At 36.1% G+C, this 17,210-nt stretch overlaps 1 pseudogene; it reads left to right on the forward strand.

Moving 5' to 3' along the window:
* LOC125342993 overlaps window positions 1-6,000 on the forward strand; it is a 99,529-nt pseudogene extending 93,529 nt beyond the window's left edge.
* The last annotated feature ends 11,210 nt before the right edge of the window (window positions 6,001-17,210 follow it).

A 17,210-nucleotide genomic window follows, 5' to 3' on the forward strand; every position in this document is an offset into this window, starting at 1 on the left:
CTCTGTATGATTTCAGATAATGAAGTCACACAGGAAAGAAGTGATTTTTGGAGAAAATGGAAAGCAACCCAGCATATACTCATGACAAGGAGAAAGGCACAGCACTAAGCCCAGACTTAAGAGCTTTGGACATTTACAGACTGAATAACTCATATTGTCCCTAGAGAATTGAAGAATGGAATAAATAACAAGGAAATTTTAAAATACCTCTCCTGATCACTGAACATAGCTGTTTAAGGGCCAAGGATCTAGGAGTTTGGAAGGTGCTATACTTTGAAAATTATCTGCTCTCTAGCTCCTCTATATGGTATTATGAAAAAGGAGGGTGATAATAAGTTATGACAATGTTGGCAAGAAAGATGTAAAGAAGAAGAGGAAAAGATAAGTAAACTAGCTTCATTCCCTGCATAACTTCATTTCCTGTATCAATCATTGTGGAGAGAATTGAAAAATTTGTTTTCAATAAGCTTTAATGCAGTGAATTAACCCTTTCCATGATCCGACCCCATCCATATCTTTCCACATGGAGACTCCACTGGTAGACTAAACTTAAGTCTCTTCTTTCAGCATGCCACTGGCCTTAGGGCCATATTTTTGCCTGTAGGAACATGTTCAAACTCATCAACTTGATATTCCAGGTCTTTTATCAACTGGTTCCACCCCAACTATTCATTCTAAACTTTCACAGATCCCCAACTTTACCACTGGCCCCACATCTGCCATGTTTTCTTCCTTATAATCACATGCGGCATTCCTGTTCCATTTCTTCACTCATTTTTTCTTCTGTGTCAAAAAATGATTTCTTTCCTTTCACTCCACCATTCACAACTCAACATTTCATTCTTGGAATGTCTAGGCTCAAGATTCAATATCTTGACCTCAGTGTAGAAGAAAGACTGTTAAGTTCTGGGAAAGGAAGGGTTAAGGGAAGCCCAGCCAGCACTATTCCACAATAAGCATTCCCTTTGTTGAAATGGAAACATCATGAATGTGTATGTGTATTCCAAATGACTTTTGCAAGTACTTTAATATCTTAAAGTATGTGACTTGCTTCTGTTAATTAGTTGCTAAGTAAAGAACAAAGGATTGTTCTGCCATTATCAACCTCACTAAGACACTGCTCAAGATCCAAGCATTTTTTTAAAATATTTGTTCAACTAGCTGCGTGCCTGTGGTGCATACCACTAATCCTAATTACTATGGAGATGGAGAAGTGGTGGATCATATTTCAAGGCCTATCTAGGCAAAACATTCATGAGATCTCATGTCAACAGAACTGGACATGGCAGTATGTATCTGCCATCCCAGTGACAGTGGGAAGGGTGGTAGAGAAATTCAATCTGACTGATGCAGAAAGGAAGACCCTGTCTCAGAAATAATCAAAGTGAAAAGGGCTGGTGTTGCTACACTAGTGGAAAATGGTGGCGCATACCTGTACTTTCTGCACTAGAGGGGCAGAAGCAGGAAGATTACAAATGCAAGGCCAGTTTGTGCTCCATAACAAGACCTTGTTTTAAAACAAAAGAAGTGAAGCTGTGGTGCAAACAGTAGAGCACTAGCCACTAGCCTTGAGCAAAAGAAAAAATATTTTGGTGCAGCAATAAATATATGTGTATCTTATTAATAAATTGAAAACTGTGTGGATTAAAGACAATTTAGAGTTAATTGGACATGAAAATGAAGGCATAGTAAAATTTTCTGCCCTCAAAATAGGTATATAGCCAATGTTACATAATCAAAGTCCTTTACTTGCTTCATTCTTCAACATCAAACTCATTTATTTCATTTTATTTTTAAAAAGAAGCTTATGTTCTATTTAATAAAATAAGCCCCTTTTTTCCACTTTGTAATTGAGGACATGAACAATCAACGGGCCTCTAATGTTTCAATCGAGGTGTAGCAATTTAACCTTTACACATATCTCTAGCTCAGTATCCCAGCCTGATGAAAGGAGAAGGTCTGTCCCACCAGGAAGCCTGGAAGAAAAGATTTTGTTCTTTAAAATAGAGTTTCACAGGGAGAACCACTTTCACTCCCACTTGGATATAAGCTCTCTAGGAAGCCTCCAGGATGATTTCATGACTCAAAACAGATGGAATTTTTTTTCCTTTATATGTTATTTTTTACTTTGACAAGTAAGGAACAGCTGCTGTAATTCCTTCTTAACCAAGTATTTTCACAGGAAACTATTTATTTTTTTATTTTTTTTCAAATTTTTATTATCAAACTGATGTACAGAGAGGTTACAGTTTCATACGTTAGGCATTGGATACATTTCTTGTACTGTTTGTTACCTTGTCCCTCATACCCCCCTCCCTCCCCCCCTTTCCCTTCCCCCCCCAGGTGTTCAGTTCACTTACACCAAACAGTTTTGCAAGTATTGCTTTTGTAGTTGTTTCTCTTTTTTTACCCTGTGTCTCTCAAATTTGGTATTCCCTTTGAATTTCCTACTTCCAATACCAGTAAACACGGTTTCCAATATACTCAGACAAGATTACAGAGATAGTGTAGGTACAACCACAGGAATGTGATACAAGAACATCATCAATAATAGAAGCTACAGATACACATAGGACCTTGAAAGTAGTTACAACTGTGATATAACAATTGTTCTCATAACATGGAGTTCATTTCACTTAGCATCATCTTATGTGTTCATAAGGGTATAGCTATTGGGCCTTGTAATGCTCTGCTATGACTATTTATTTTCATCTTTTGTTTCTTTGAAATTCCAATTAAGAGGAATGATTATTTTATGTCCTTTAGAACTACATTTTTGTCTCTTTTAGACAAGAGTACTTTACGTGTAAAGAAAATCTGTAAGAGCATAAGTAGGTACAGTAAATAGAAACCATGATAGTATAATTTTTCAAATGTTTTTCTTTATTTTCAATGCAAAGTACAGAGGTGTTATGGTGTCATATGTAAGGCAGTGAGTATATTTCTTATTCAACTTGTTACCTCCTCCTCATTTTTTCCCACCTCCTCTCTCCCCACTTCCCTCTTCCCACCATGAGTTGTACAGTTGGTTTACACCAAATGGTTTTGTAAGTATTGCTTTTGGAATGATTTGTCTTTTTATCCTTTGTCTCTCAATTTTGGTATTCCCTTTCCTTTCCCTAGTTCTAATACACATATATACAGTATCCACAGTACTAAGATCAGATACAGTGATAGCAGGGGTAAAACCACAGGAAGGGAATATGAGATTACAAAAGAAAAAGAAAGGCTTGTGGTGCAAATACACAATGGAATTCTATGCCTCTATCAGAAAGAACAACACTGACCCATTCATAAGGAAATGTAAGAACTTGGAACAGATCGTACTAAGTGAAGTGAGTCAGACTCAAAGAAACATGGACTCACTCTATGGCTTCCCTCATAGGGAAAAATTAGTACATGTTTAGGTTAGTCATTGCAGAAGACCCAATAGCCCAATAGCTATGCTCGTACGAACACATAAAATGATAAGCAAAATGAACTCCACGTTATGGAAACAAGTGATATATCATTGTTGTAATTATTTTCAACATACCATGTGTTAGCATTTCCCTAGCCTCAGGTCCTCAGCTCCTCCCACTACCCCCCCCATCCACCCATACCTAATGAGCCACTCCTACTCACTACCTACCTGAGAGAGAGAAGCTGCCACCCGGATAAGGTGCAGACACCATGTAGCTCCCTCTCCCATGGGAACTATGGCGCCACTAATAAACTTCCTTATGAACCTTCTTCTCCTGTCTGTGATTATCTCCGCATGGTCCTCTGGGATGGCCGGGACCTATGCTTTCACCATGTGAAAGTATAATATTTTTAAGGGATGCAGAAGTTTCATGGGAAACTTCTCACTTTAAGTTGAACGTAACTTGTTTCAAAAACTTCACTATCTAATGCCTCTCTGTACACCACTCCAAAATGGAAATGCCCCTAAAAATCACAAATGCTTCAGGTACAATGTGGTATAGCATGATTGATCAAATCTCCCTCTTACCCAATAACTAACTTTACATCGTGAACATAAATGTGATATATTCTTTTAATCATTCTGAAAATGTCAGAATTAGCATTGTTGAGCCTAATTTTCCAAATCTACCAACATATTCACACTGCTTGTAATCATCCAAACATCTAAACCAGCCATGTATTTCTTAAAATCCTTTGAGTCTGATCCTTTACCCAGGCTACTTCCCATTCCAGATTCCTTTTGTTCATGCCTTTTGTCATGACTTCACTAATGCACCACATCTTTTGGAAAATCTCAGCATGTTTTGTCTAGCAGTATGCCATTTTCATCCATCCATCTCTCAACTCAAATGCTGTCTTTTCTATGAAGAATTATTTTCTGATGTATTTAGGCAGCTGTAGACTTTCTTTCCTGTAGGCTCCCACATGATATGTAAAATTCCACCTTAACATTGACCACATTCTGTTGAAAATCACTTACTATGTATCTATGACTTAAGACTGTGATCTCTCCAGTGGCATTAAAATGTGCTTTATGCAGCTTTGTTTTCCATCCTACTTGTTATTCCAAATACAGAGCACTTGATAAGTGAGTAACAAGATAAGCCTAAATAGAAAGTTAAATATGAAGCTAATTCATATGAAGCAGGTATCAGCTTAAAATTTGAAGACTACCTAACCACAAACATATGCTTTATCAGAGTAAAAAGCAGTGCTGTACAGTGAAACTTTTTTTTAAATTTTGTATTCTATTACATTGAAAGAAACTTCCTAAATATACTTGTCCTATTTGATTTTAAACTCACTCCAGGTCATTTTTAAACATAATTTTCAGAGCAAACAAAAAGACCATAGAAAGTAAAACAATTAGGAAATTAAATTCATTTCATAGTTTGTTAAACATATATATCAAACATATACAAGACACAGAAGATTAAAATAGTGAGCAAGAGAGATATATACTATGTCCATCTGACATTTCCTATCTAGTAAGAGAACAATAAATAAGAGAGAAGATGGAAAATATCTGCTAGTGATAAGTATATGAAGAAAAAGTCAAAAGCCAAGGCTCGTTGGTAGAGAGCTTGCTGAGAATGTGTGAGACCCTGCGTTCTATCCACAGCACTACAATAAAGAACAAATCAACTGAATGGAGATGTGACTATTGTAGATAGAAAGTTGTCTTTAGAAGATAAGGGAAAAATGTAGCCTTTTATCCCCCCTGTCTTTTTAAAAATAATAATTACTTATTGTCAAAGTGATGTACAGAGGGGTAACAGTTTCATATGTTAGGCCATGTATTCCCCCTGTCTTAATGCCAGATTCAAGCTCCTTTCTCTGTTTCCTTTCACTGCTACCCAACTGCTGGATACAGCCTGGGCCATAGGTTTCAGATCTCCAGAGCCCTGCGGGCCTCCAAATGCTCAATGATTACCTGGAGGATGCGGGTTTCATCAAGGATTATGCGACATTGCAAGCTGATGTGGCCGTAGTTGACGCAGTCTCTGGCCCACTGCCTGCCACCTTGTGTCATGCCCTATGTTGGTATAATCATATCAAATCCTATGAAAAAGGAAAAGGACAGGTAGTCTGCCAGGAGTGAAGAAATCTTTGGGCAACGATGGCCCTGCTAACGTGGAAGACACCACTGGAAACAGAGAGTAAAGATGATGACATTGATCTCTTTGGGTCTGAGGAGGTGGAGGAAAGTGAAGACACAAAGAAACTAAGGGGAGAATGTCTTGCACAGTATGAGTCAAAGAAAGCCAAAAAACCTGTGCTTGTTGCCAAGTCTTCCATCTTACTACATGTGAAGTCTTGGGATGATGAGACAGATGTGACAAAATTAGAGTGCATCAGAAGCATTCAAGAAGATCTGGGGTTCCTCTAAACTGGTTCCAGTGGGATATTAAGAAGCTTCAGACACGCTGTGTAGTGGAAGATGATAAGGTAGCAACAAACATCCTGGAGAAGCAAACCACTGCTTTTGATGACTATGTTCAGTCCATGGAGGTGACTGATTCTAGCAAGATCTAAAATCGCCCCAGATCATTGAATTTAAATAAAAATTTGAAAGACAAGAAAAAAAGAAGAAAATGTACAGATGGAGTGGATAATATCATTATTGGGGAGAGAAGAGCAAAGTTCCAGAATAGAGACTGAACTTAACAAACCAAAATTTTTTGAAAAGGCAGAGGGGCTGGAATTGACTGAATCAAAGGAGTTGGAAAAAGATGTAGTCAGAATAATAACAAGAATACCGATCACCCAAACTGTCACAAGTCACAGCAAAACTTTTGGGTTGTATTCTAAATAAGGACTGAATGTCATTTCAAAGTATACAGCATTTAAGGCAAATATATAACTAAATCTACATGTTTCTTCTAATTTTTATTAGCATAAATTAATAGTACAAGGGAGATTTCATTGTGACAATGCCATAAATACATACAGTGTACTTTGTATGTTTTTTAAATTGATTTATTGTTAAAGTGATGTACAGAGAGGTTACAGTTTCATACGTAAGGCAGTGAATACATTTCTCATCCAACTTGTTACTTCCTCCCTCATTTTTCTCCTACCTTCCCCCTCCTTAACCCCCTCAGTTGTACAGTTGGTTTATAGCACATAGTTTTGCAAGTATTGCTGTTGTACTGGTTTGGGTTTTACTCTTTGTCTCTCCACTTTGATGTTCCCATTCTTTTCCCTACTTCTGGTAAATGGTGCTGGCAGCTTTGGGGACTCTAGATAAACTTTGTATGTTTTGGCTGCCATAACAGAGTACCAGATACTGTTTCAAGGAATAGGAATTCTTACAGTGCTTCTAGATGTATATGTTTTAAATGTATCCAGACACCCCCTGTGTCCCATAAATAGGTACAATTATTATGTACCAATTAAAAACAAATCAAAACAAAAATCACCTCCTTTTGAAAGGCAAAACAAAATAACAGCACAAGGTAATGTAGTGTACTGGAAACCAAGTGAAGAAATGGATATCAACTTGGAAAAAGGGACCATCATGCCAGTACCGCTAAAAGGTCATGTGAATAACAGCTAAAAATTGATAATAGGAGTCAAATATATAGGCTTAATACTTTTTTTAAAGTAATGGTTGTCAGAATGCAAATGAACTTGAGGTGCAGTAGCTACCTTCAGAGAAAATTTACATGGAAATAGGCTAAAACAGTAGGTAAGACAGAAAAGAGAATTTTATCCTGACAATAGTTTATGGAACATTAAACATTAACAGTGCAAGGTTGTCTCAAAGGCTCTCTCTAGAGTTCTATAAAACATGATGGGTAATGATTTAGGGCCACTAGGGGAGGAATTATTTAAAGGTAATCCTTCAGGGAAGTGTAAGCTAGATGGTTTACAGATCATTTTCAGCTTTCAGGAAAGTTTTCTATCCTTTGTACAAACCAATGGTTTTCACAGAACTGCCAGTTAATGCTGTGGTTCACTTTTATAGCTCTCTTTGTATGGGGAAATGTTCATGCGGTATAGTTCACATTTTTAAAAAAACAGGAAGGGTCACTGTTAGAAGAAATAAAAGATTGGGCAATAGTATGCAGGGAAAGAAAACAACGAAAATATTGGGGGTTCTATTAATGGTAATTGATTATAATGTGATACCACAAAACATGAAGTGACAACTTTTGACTCCAAAACGTATTAATGATTTTTTGCAACCATGTTGTTAATAGATAAGCAAAATTAAATTAAAAACTATTGATTTTTACTAAATGTTACTCAACTGCTTTGTATCAGTGTGACACAGTTAGGGTTCCACACAAAACCAGATTCATTTAAAAGAAACCTAAGGACAGAAAGTCATGCACTGTATTTATAGTTGGATATCTTCTTACTGAGAGACAAAGTATCAGAGGAATTACTCAAATAGCATTTAAGAAAAAAATTCTGAAAAGATGAATGATATTTATGGTAACAAAATGAATTTCCCTTTATTGCAAAATTTTGTGTAATGGATTTTTTATTCCAGCATGAATTTTATCCAAAAACTGTGCTGTGATATTCATTTGTTTTTATAAATAAAAGTAGAACTTACTAACAAACTCTACATAGTTTGGGGAAAGTTTAGGTTTCATGTGTGTCTCCTATGAAATCTTAGCTTCCGGCTAGATGATTCACCAAATGTGAAATGCAAATAACTACTAAAAATATGTGTAAAAATGTTGCTTACACACCTATTAGAATGGCAAAGATCCAAAACTGTGACAGTGTCAAATGTTCACAAGGAGGTGAAGCAACAGGAAATGTACTCATTACTACTGAGGATGGGAAAATGGTAAAAACAAACAAAAAAAAACATTGCTTAGCTTCTCAAAAATCTAAATATTATAAGTGATGGAAATATTATGTATATGTGTATGGGGATGCCATAATGAAACTCCCCTTGTACAAATAACATGCAGATTTTTTAAAACTCTAAAAATTTGATTATATGATCTTGCAATTTTTGTTTCAATTGAATTGAAAACATATCTATACAGAAGTCCACACACGTGAGTATATAGAGCAGAGAGCATCTTTATTCATACTTACCAGAGCTTATAAAACAAAAATTATCACCAAAGAAAAAAAGCCACATGTAGAACTGTGGCCCAAGTGGTAGAGCACTAGCCTTGTGCACAAAAGCACAGGGATAGCACTCAGGCACTGATTTCAAGCCCCAGGACACACACATACACACACACACACACACACACACACACACACTCACACACACACACTTCTTAACTATCAAGTGTAGTAGGCAGGCTTGCAATTACAGCTACAGGGAGGCAAAAGTAAGATCAGAAACTTGAAGCCAGTTTGGATTGCCTAGCAAATGAATGAATAAATCAATAAATTAGTTATTCAGCCAGGAAAAGACATATAGGGACTTATATGTTAACTTTGTTACTATAATTAAAATCCAGAAGTTTTTGTTGGGTCCTTGGAATTTTATACATGTAAAATCATGACATTTTCCAAATAAGATCTACTTTATTATTTTATTTTTATTTACTTTTCTTGCTCTAACATTTATGGGGATGCTAATGTGGAATGAGAGAGTCATAAGTGGTAGAAAATCTTGGTTTGTGCCTGATTTTAGCTAAAAAAAATCATCTAGTGTCTAATCAGTAAAAAAGGGATCCAGGAAAGCCAGTTGCCTGTGGCTCATGCCTGTAGCCCTTGCTAATTGAAAACCTGAGACCCAGAGGATTGTGGATTAAGGCCAGCCTTGGCAGAAGAGTTAATAAAATCCATTCTCAACCAGGTGCAGTGGCAAGCATCTGCCATCCCAATTTACTTTGGTACAAGGATGAAAGTGGGAGGACATGGAAAAAAATCCATCAGATTCCATCTGTGTGGAAAAAAGCTGGATATGCTACACACCTGTTATCGTAGCAGCAACAGGAAGCCTAAAATAGGTAAGTTAATTCTCAGGAATATGACTTGGCACAAAGTGAGACTTTATCAAAAACAATTCAATGAAAAACAGGGTTGGCGGTATGGTTCAAATGGTAAAATTCCACCCTAGTAAGTGCAAAACCCTGAATCCCAGCCCAAGTTCCATCAAATAAAAATTATAATGATGCAAGTAACTGAGAATGTTCTATGGTATTTGGCTAACATATGTAGGTCCTGGATTCAATCTTCATTCCCACAAGTTTGTTTTTTTTTTTCAGTTTTCTGTAACTGTTCTTCATCAATTTGATGAAGCTTCTCTTCATTTCTAGATTGCTGACCATTTATAATCAGGAATGGGTAGTCAACTTTATATCAAATGCTTTTCAAAAACATCTTTATGGGGGCTGGGAATATGGCCTAGTGGCAAGAGTGCTCCCCTCGCATACATGAAGCCCTGGGTTCAATTCCCCAGTACCACATATAGAGAAAATGGCCAGAAGTGGCACTGTGACTCAAGTGACAGAGCAAAAAGAAGCCAAGGACAGTGCTCAGGCCTTGAGCCCAAGGCCCAGAACTGTCCAAAAAAAAAAAAAAAAAAAAAAGGTCTTTACGGTCATGTGATTTGTTGGTTGGTGTGATGGATTGCATTAATTAGGTCCAAATGTTGAAATCACCCTTCCATACTTGAAATAAATCTCACTTGATTGTGGTACATAAAAATTTTCATACATCATTGAATCTGCTGCAATAGTATCTTGTTAACTAATTTTCAATCTCTGTTCATGCAAGATATTGGTGTATGATTGTCCTTTCTTTCTTTCTTTCATTCATTTATTTATTTATTTTTGGCAGTCCTGGGTCTTGGACTCAGAGCCTGAGCATTGTCCTTGGCTTTTGCTCAAGGCTAGCACTCTAACCTCTTGAGCCACAGAGAGACCCCACTTCTGGCTTTTTCTATATATGTGGTGCTGAGGAATTGAACCAAGGGCTTCATGTATGCAAGGCAAACACTCTATCACTAGGCCATATCCCCACCCCGGGTTTTCCTTTCTTATAATACTGTACCTTTGGTTTTGGTATTCTAGTGATACTGGTCTCAAAGAACTTTTTTCTGTTTCAGTTTTCTGAAAGGAATTTCAACAGAAATGGTATTTAGTTTTTCTTTTCTTCTGTTTAGTCAGGTAACTTGTTTTACTAGTTTCCAAAAGCAGAAACCCAGATTCCTCACTTAAAACTTTGTTTTCTTTCTAATTTCTACATGTAATGCCACTAGTAATCCTCTATGCATTGCTTTAATTGTATCAAAATTTGATAAATTGGAGGTTTGTTTTTTGTTTGTTTTTTTTCCCCTGGGTCGTGATCCTGGAACTTAGCCTGGCCACTATCCCTGAGCATTTTTAGTCAAGGCTACAGCTCTACTACGTGGAGCCACAACACAACTTCATATTTTCTGGTGATAAATTGGAATAAATCTCATGGATTTTCTTGCCTGGGCTGGCTTGGAACCGCAATCCTCAGATCTCAGCCTCTTGAGTAGTTATGATTACAGACATGAGCCATGGAGCCTCACTTTGTATCTTAATTTTTATTTTGCTCAAGATATTAAATTTTGTCTTAGGGAGGAGTTTGCAAAATTAATGGCCTCAAGAATGCTAGGCAAGTACAGCACTGAAGTGTATCTTCAGCAAGAAGCTCAAAATATTTTTTTAAATTTGCACTATTAAGCTTTCTTCTTTGACTCATGTGTTCTGTAAAAGTGTAGTGTTTAATCAGAAGATTTGAGGCTTTTGAAATCTTCTATACTGATCACTTGTTTAACTCATTGCCATCTGAGAATATATTTGTGTAACTTCCTTTTTTCTTTTTTCATTAGTATATATTAATTATACAAAGTAATGTGTTCCATTATGACTTTTTTCATATAACTATACAATGCACTTTGATTATATCTACCCTCCATTACCATCTCTGGCCATCTTTCCTGGTCTGCTTTCTCTTTCCAAGTAGTTCTCTTTCTAGTTTCATGTGTGTGAGTTCTGATTTTGAAGGCTCACAATATACTTCATTTTAGTGAATACTCTGGGTGACTTGAGAAGAGCATGCATTTTGCTGCTGTGGGATGAAGGGTTCTGTAAATGTCATTTCATTCCATTGATTATGCTCACCCATGTCCTGAACTGATTTTTGGCTAACTGGGTCCATCGATTTCTGGTAGAGGGCTATTGACATATTCAAAGAGAATACTATATTCTCTTTGAAATTATATCAAGTTTTACTAATACAATTATAGTATATGTATCATTTTTATGTTATACATAACATTAGACAGATAGCTAGACAAACAGACAGACAGAAATCTACATTGGATACTTACCTGCATTGGGCAGAGCAATCTAATTTGCTGAGCCCACCAATTTCAATTCTAATGTCATATGGAAACTACCTCACAGGCATGCGCCAAATCACATTTAATCTGGATACTTTATAGAACAGTCAAATTACATAATATTATACTATAATTAGTATAAACTGAACTCGGTTAACATACTTTTGCTAGGAATATGTGTATCCAATATTGTTTTGCTCTCTTAGAGAACTGAACCCTTTTTATTGTTCTCTTTGTCCTTGACATTTTTCATTGCTCTGATTTAGATATCATATAATATATAATATTACCATAGCTAGTCCAACTTTCTTTTTTACTGTATTAATATGATTTATCATTTTTCTTCCCTTTACTTTCAAATTTCTGAGTCATTACTTTCAGTTGGGTTGCTTGTAGACAACATGCATTGTTACCCCTTAAATCTGTGAGTTCTACATCTATGGATCAACAAAGCAGGAATCAAACCAAAAATATTTTTCAAACAATGTATTTGATCATGATGCATTGTATTCATAAACTTCTTTGTTCTATGTCAACTCCGTTGTACAACTACTTAAAGGTAATGAAAAATGCATCTGCAACTGAACATGTATATCTATTTTTCTCAGTACCACTCACAAAACAATAAAATACAATTGTATTAGCATAGCATTTACATTGTGTTCAGTATTATAACTACTCTGGAAATGATGTAAAGTACATGGGAGGAGGTGAACAGGTCATAGGAAAGTTCAATGTCATTTACAAAAGGGACTTGAGTATCTGGGAACTAGTATATGGTGAAGAAGGGAGGGCTACCCTGGATTCAATCTTCCATACATATCAACAGACAACTCTAGTTGGGTGTTGTTTTTATATCCACTCTGATAGTCTCAGGCTTTTAGTTTGTATATGTCGATCACTGACTTTTAAAATAATTATTAATATGGTTAAATTAATATGTACCAAATTTGTCATTGTTTCTATTTGGTGTCCTTATTTCTTTGAGCTTTCCCTATTGCCGTCTTCTACTCTTTTATGACCTTTTAGGAGATTTGTTGCTGTTTGGCAGTTCTAGATTTGAAACTCAGATCCTTGAACTTACTATGATCTTTCTGTGGTTTTACTTGAGCATTTTATATGATTTCTTATTTTTTTTCCTCAACCAATCAATTCTACTCTGTAATAGCAAACTTTACGTGTCCCATAGTTTGCTCAGATTAAACATTGTTTGGGGGCATAGCTGCAAGGTAGTTTCCAGATGACATTAGAATTCAAATTAGTGGGTTCAGAAAATTAGATTGCTCTCCCAAATGCAAGTGATCATTATTTGATCTGTCCAGTTGAGGGCTTAAAAAAATACAGAGAAAAGAGAAATTTGTTCCTTATGCATCATGCCTAGTATGGGAGCTCCAACATCAATCTTCAGCTCTTGAACTATGCTTTATATCATCAGTTTCCCTTGTTCTAAGTGCTTTGGAAGTGAACTGGAGTCCAAGTTTCTAGCTGGAAAAAATATGCCACAGGGAAAAAATTATACTAAGTGAAGTGAGCCAGACCCAAAGAAACATGGACTCTATGGTTTCCCTCATAGAGAATAATTAGTACAGGTTTAGGCTAAACAGAGCAGAAGATCACAAGAGCTCAATAGCTATGCCCTTATGAACACATAAAATAATGCTAAGTGAAATGAACTCCATGTTATGAAACGAGTGTTATATCACTGTTGTAATTATTTTCAACATGCCATGTGAAACTGTGTTTTTTTTTGTTGATGATCCTCTTGTATTTCCTTCCTGTGGTTGTCCCTGCACTATCATCGTATCCTATCTGAGTACCCTGGATACTGTATATACTGGTATTAGAACTAGGGAAGGGAAAGGGAATATCAAAATCGAGAGCTGAAGGTCAAAAAGACAAACGACTCCAAAAGCAATCCTTACAAACCATTTGGTGTAAACCAACTGAACAACTCATGGTTGGGGGGAGAGAAAGGGGAGGAGGGAGAAATGAGGGAAGAGGTAACAAATTGTACAAGAAATGTACCCACTGCCTTATGTATGTAACTGTAACCTCTCTGTACATAACTTTGACAATAAATAAATAATTATTCAGAAAAAATGTATGCCATAGGACTTTCCACCCTCTAAAATCACTTAATCCAATTCCTCACAGCAAATTCATATATATCCTATTACTCCTTTTTTCTAGAAAAATTTAATGTAGCTTATTTTTTTAAGAAAAACTTTAATTGCTTGCCTTTGGGTTTGCAAAAAGCATTTAGAACAAATCCAAGCTCACTTTAGATAAAAAATTGCACTTCATACATGTGCAATGCCATATAATGGAGCATTACCAACTCTTCCCTCCTATCCCTGAAAATATTAGTGTAACTCATTTCACTAATTCATAGGATACAATCACCTTATGATATTATGTTTGATGACTGTTATTTGTTATAGTGACTAAGAATAAGAAGGATAAAATATTTTCTTATAATATCCATTTATTCCCTCTCTAATTTTATTTCTTCATGTTAATACTAGCTTTGACCTGTATGAATCTACTTCTTTCTAAACAACTTTCAACAGTTTTTGTATCAGGTGCTATAGCACATACCTATAATCTCTGCACTCATGAGATTGAAGCAGAAACACATCAAGTTCAGGACCTGCCTGAACTACATAGCAAGACTCTGTTTCCAAAACTAAATTGTTTTTCCAAGGAAAGTCTAACTATAATGAATCCCTTCAATTTTTGTTTGGCTAATAGAAAAGTTCTTTCTCCTTTTTCCCCTTTGGTAATGGTACAGTTTGAACGCAAGGTCTATACCACTTAAGCCACACCCCAGTGTTTTTTACTTTAGTTTATTTTTGACAAATTATGGCACTTTTTCTCAGAGCTGGGCTTGGACTACCAATGGTCTTCTCCCTCTAGCATAAATTGGATGATTGATATGACCTATCATGCCCAGTAAACCACCTTTACTTTAAAAAGATAGTTTGGGGATACAGAATTCTAGATAAGTGGGTGTTTTTTTTACACTTTACTTTCTTCTTGCTTTTATAACTATAATAAGGAATTCAAAGTAATTCTTATACTTGCTCCTCTATAGGCAAATGTTTATCTTTCCCCCTGATTTCACTTTGTTTTTGATTATCCGCAGTTGGATATGATATAAGAATAAACGTTATTTATTCTTCTAGAAGCTAACTAACTTTCTTGAGTGGAATACGTTTTCCTCACATTTTTTTCTTGGATTACTCTCAGTAAAAATTCTTGGGCTTTTGATGAAGGTGAGTTCCATAAAAACAAGAATGAACTTTGCTCTTTTAGGCACTTGGAAGAAACATCACTTTGAGTTTCTTTGAAATGAAATTCAGCCTTAAGTTTTTAGGTAAAACAGTTAGTATATATTTAGACTTTACAGCCTAAGTAAGAATTATATCCCTGTAAGAAATAGCTTATAATTTTTTAAAAAATTTCAAAAGGAATTTGCCATACACTTCTGTTCAGTGCAAAGTTTCAAAGCAAGTATTAGAGGTTTCCTTGCTGTCTCTTGGAGGATTAAAAGATTTATTTCTATTTAACTTATAAACTGTTCTGTGATTCTTTTAAGACAATTTTTATGGAATGATCTATTAGATACTCCATCATAGGTAAAACATAAGTGTGTGTGTGTGTGTGTGTGTGTGTGTGTGTGTGTGTGTGTGTGCTGATCCTGGTGATTGACTTTAGGGCTTAGGCACTATCCCTGAGCTTTATTCATTCTAGGCTAGAATTCTACCACTTATGGCACACCTCTACTTCTGAACCAAAAGCATTTGTTTCATGTTCTTTGAATCATAGGGCTGAGAAAAACAAAGTTCAACATTGTTAAGTTCAACACTGGACTTTCAAACTCAGTGCTATTTTATGCTTGCTAAGCAGGTACTTTACCACTTGTGCAACATACACACACACACACACACACACACACACACATATATACAGCCCTTTTTGATAGGAATGTTTTTATGTAGGTTCTTGCATTTCTCTCCCTGGGCCAGTATGAGCTTTGATCCTCCTGCTTATAATTCCTTCCATAGCTGGGATGACACATGTGTGATAATGAGCCCAGGTAAGAATGCATCCTGCCATAAAACAGATCTTTATCCTACAGACAAGGAGCCTCCTTGCTATCTGACTTTTGGGGCAAGAGTTGGCTTAAGTTTGGGAAGAGCTTTTTCTCAGGAAGGCATACATCCTGTCAGACAAGTGTTAATTCTTTGGTGTGAGGAATGCATCCCTCAGGAAGGAATGCATCCTGTCTCCCTTTGAAGCAAAGATAACACTTTTAGGTTTCTAAATACCGTATTTCTGAGTTGCCTCCACCAGGCCTCAGTTTCTTTATGTTATTCTGCTTCATTTCCCTTAAAATGACTTTTGTTCCCTTAATCTTAAGAGAAGGACCTAAATAAATATTTCCTATATTTGCTGAAAACTTACCATTCCTCATTTTCCCTTCTTCCATCCTGCTTCATTTCCCCTAAAATGACTTTTTCCCCTTAATTTTAAGAGAACTTTATGAAGGAGTATGTCCTGTCTTTGCTGTTAGCTGACTATATACCTCCTTTTTCTAGTCTACCCAGCTTCAAAGGGAAAATCAGAAGAGATTTATAGAAAATAAAGAAAAGGAATTACCTAGCCAAGTTTTCTCAAACATGGTGAAGAGAAGGTAGACAAAATAGTTATAAATTGCTTAACTTCACCTATGTAATAAGACAAATGGGTAGTAATATTCGCTGGCTGGCATTTCCCACTGAAGATGAGAATAAGATAGGAAATAATCTATTGAATTGGTCTCAGCCTGTGATTGAAAAACAGAATATTTATATCACATAGTTTGTAGTGACAATTGAGAGAACTGGAGGTTATACATGGAGCTGATAAGTAGCAGAGTAAAAAATTAAACACAGAAACTTCTTTAATGTCTACAGTAGTATTTCTAAGTGTGCCACTTATTTTATCAATCAGAATTTGCATTTCTTGCAACTTGTTCAGATGACTTTGATGAAGAGTGAAGTTTAACAACCATTACCAATATGCTGTGGCTGGTGGCTCATACCTCTAGTCCTAGCTACTCAGGGATCTGAGGTTTGGATGATCACTGTTTGAGGCCTGCCTGGGCAGGGCAGCAATATTTGATAGATTCATCTCCAGAAATAACCATCAAAAGGCAAAACTGGAAAGCCTGTATCTCAAGTCTGCAATCCAAGTATTCAGGAGGCTGAGATCTTAGTATCTCAATTCAAAGCTATCCTAGGTTAGAAAGTCACATGAGATTCTTATCTCCAATTAGGCACTAGCCTTGAGTGAAATAGTACAGGGATAACACCCAGGCCCTGAGTTCAAGCCCTGAGACCAACAAAAAATTATGGCAATGTACATTTTTACAAGAGTCACATTAAAGCTAAAAGGAAAC

Source organism: Perognathus longimembris, chromosome 28, assembly GCF_023159225.1.
Source record: "Perognathus longimembris pacificus isolate PPM17 chromosome 28, ASM2315922v1, whole genome shotgun sequence".
Classification (NCBI taxonomy): Eukaryota; Metazoa; Chordata; class Mammalia; order Rodentia; family Heteromyidae; genus Perognathus; species Perognathus longimembris.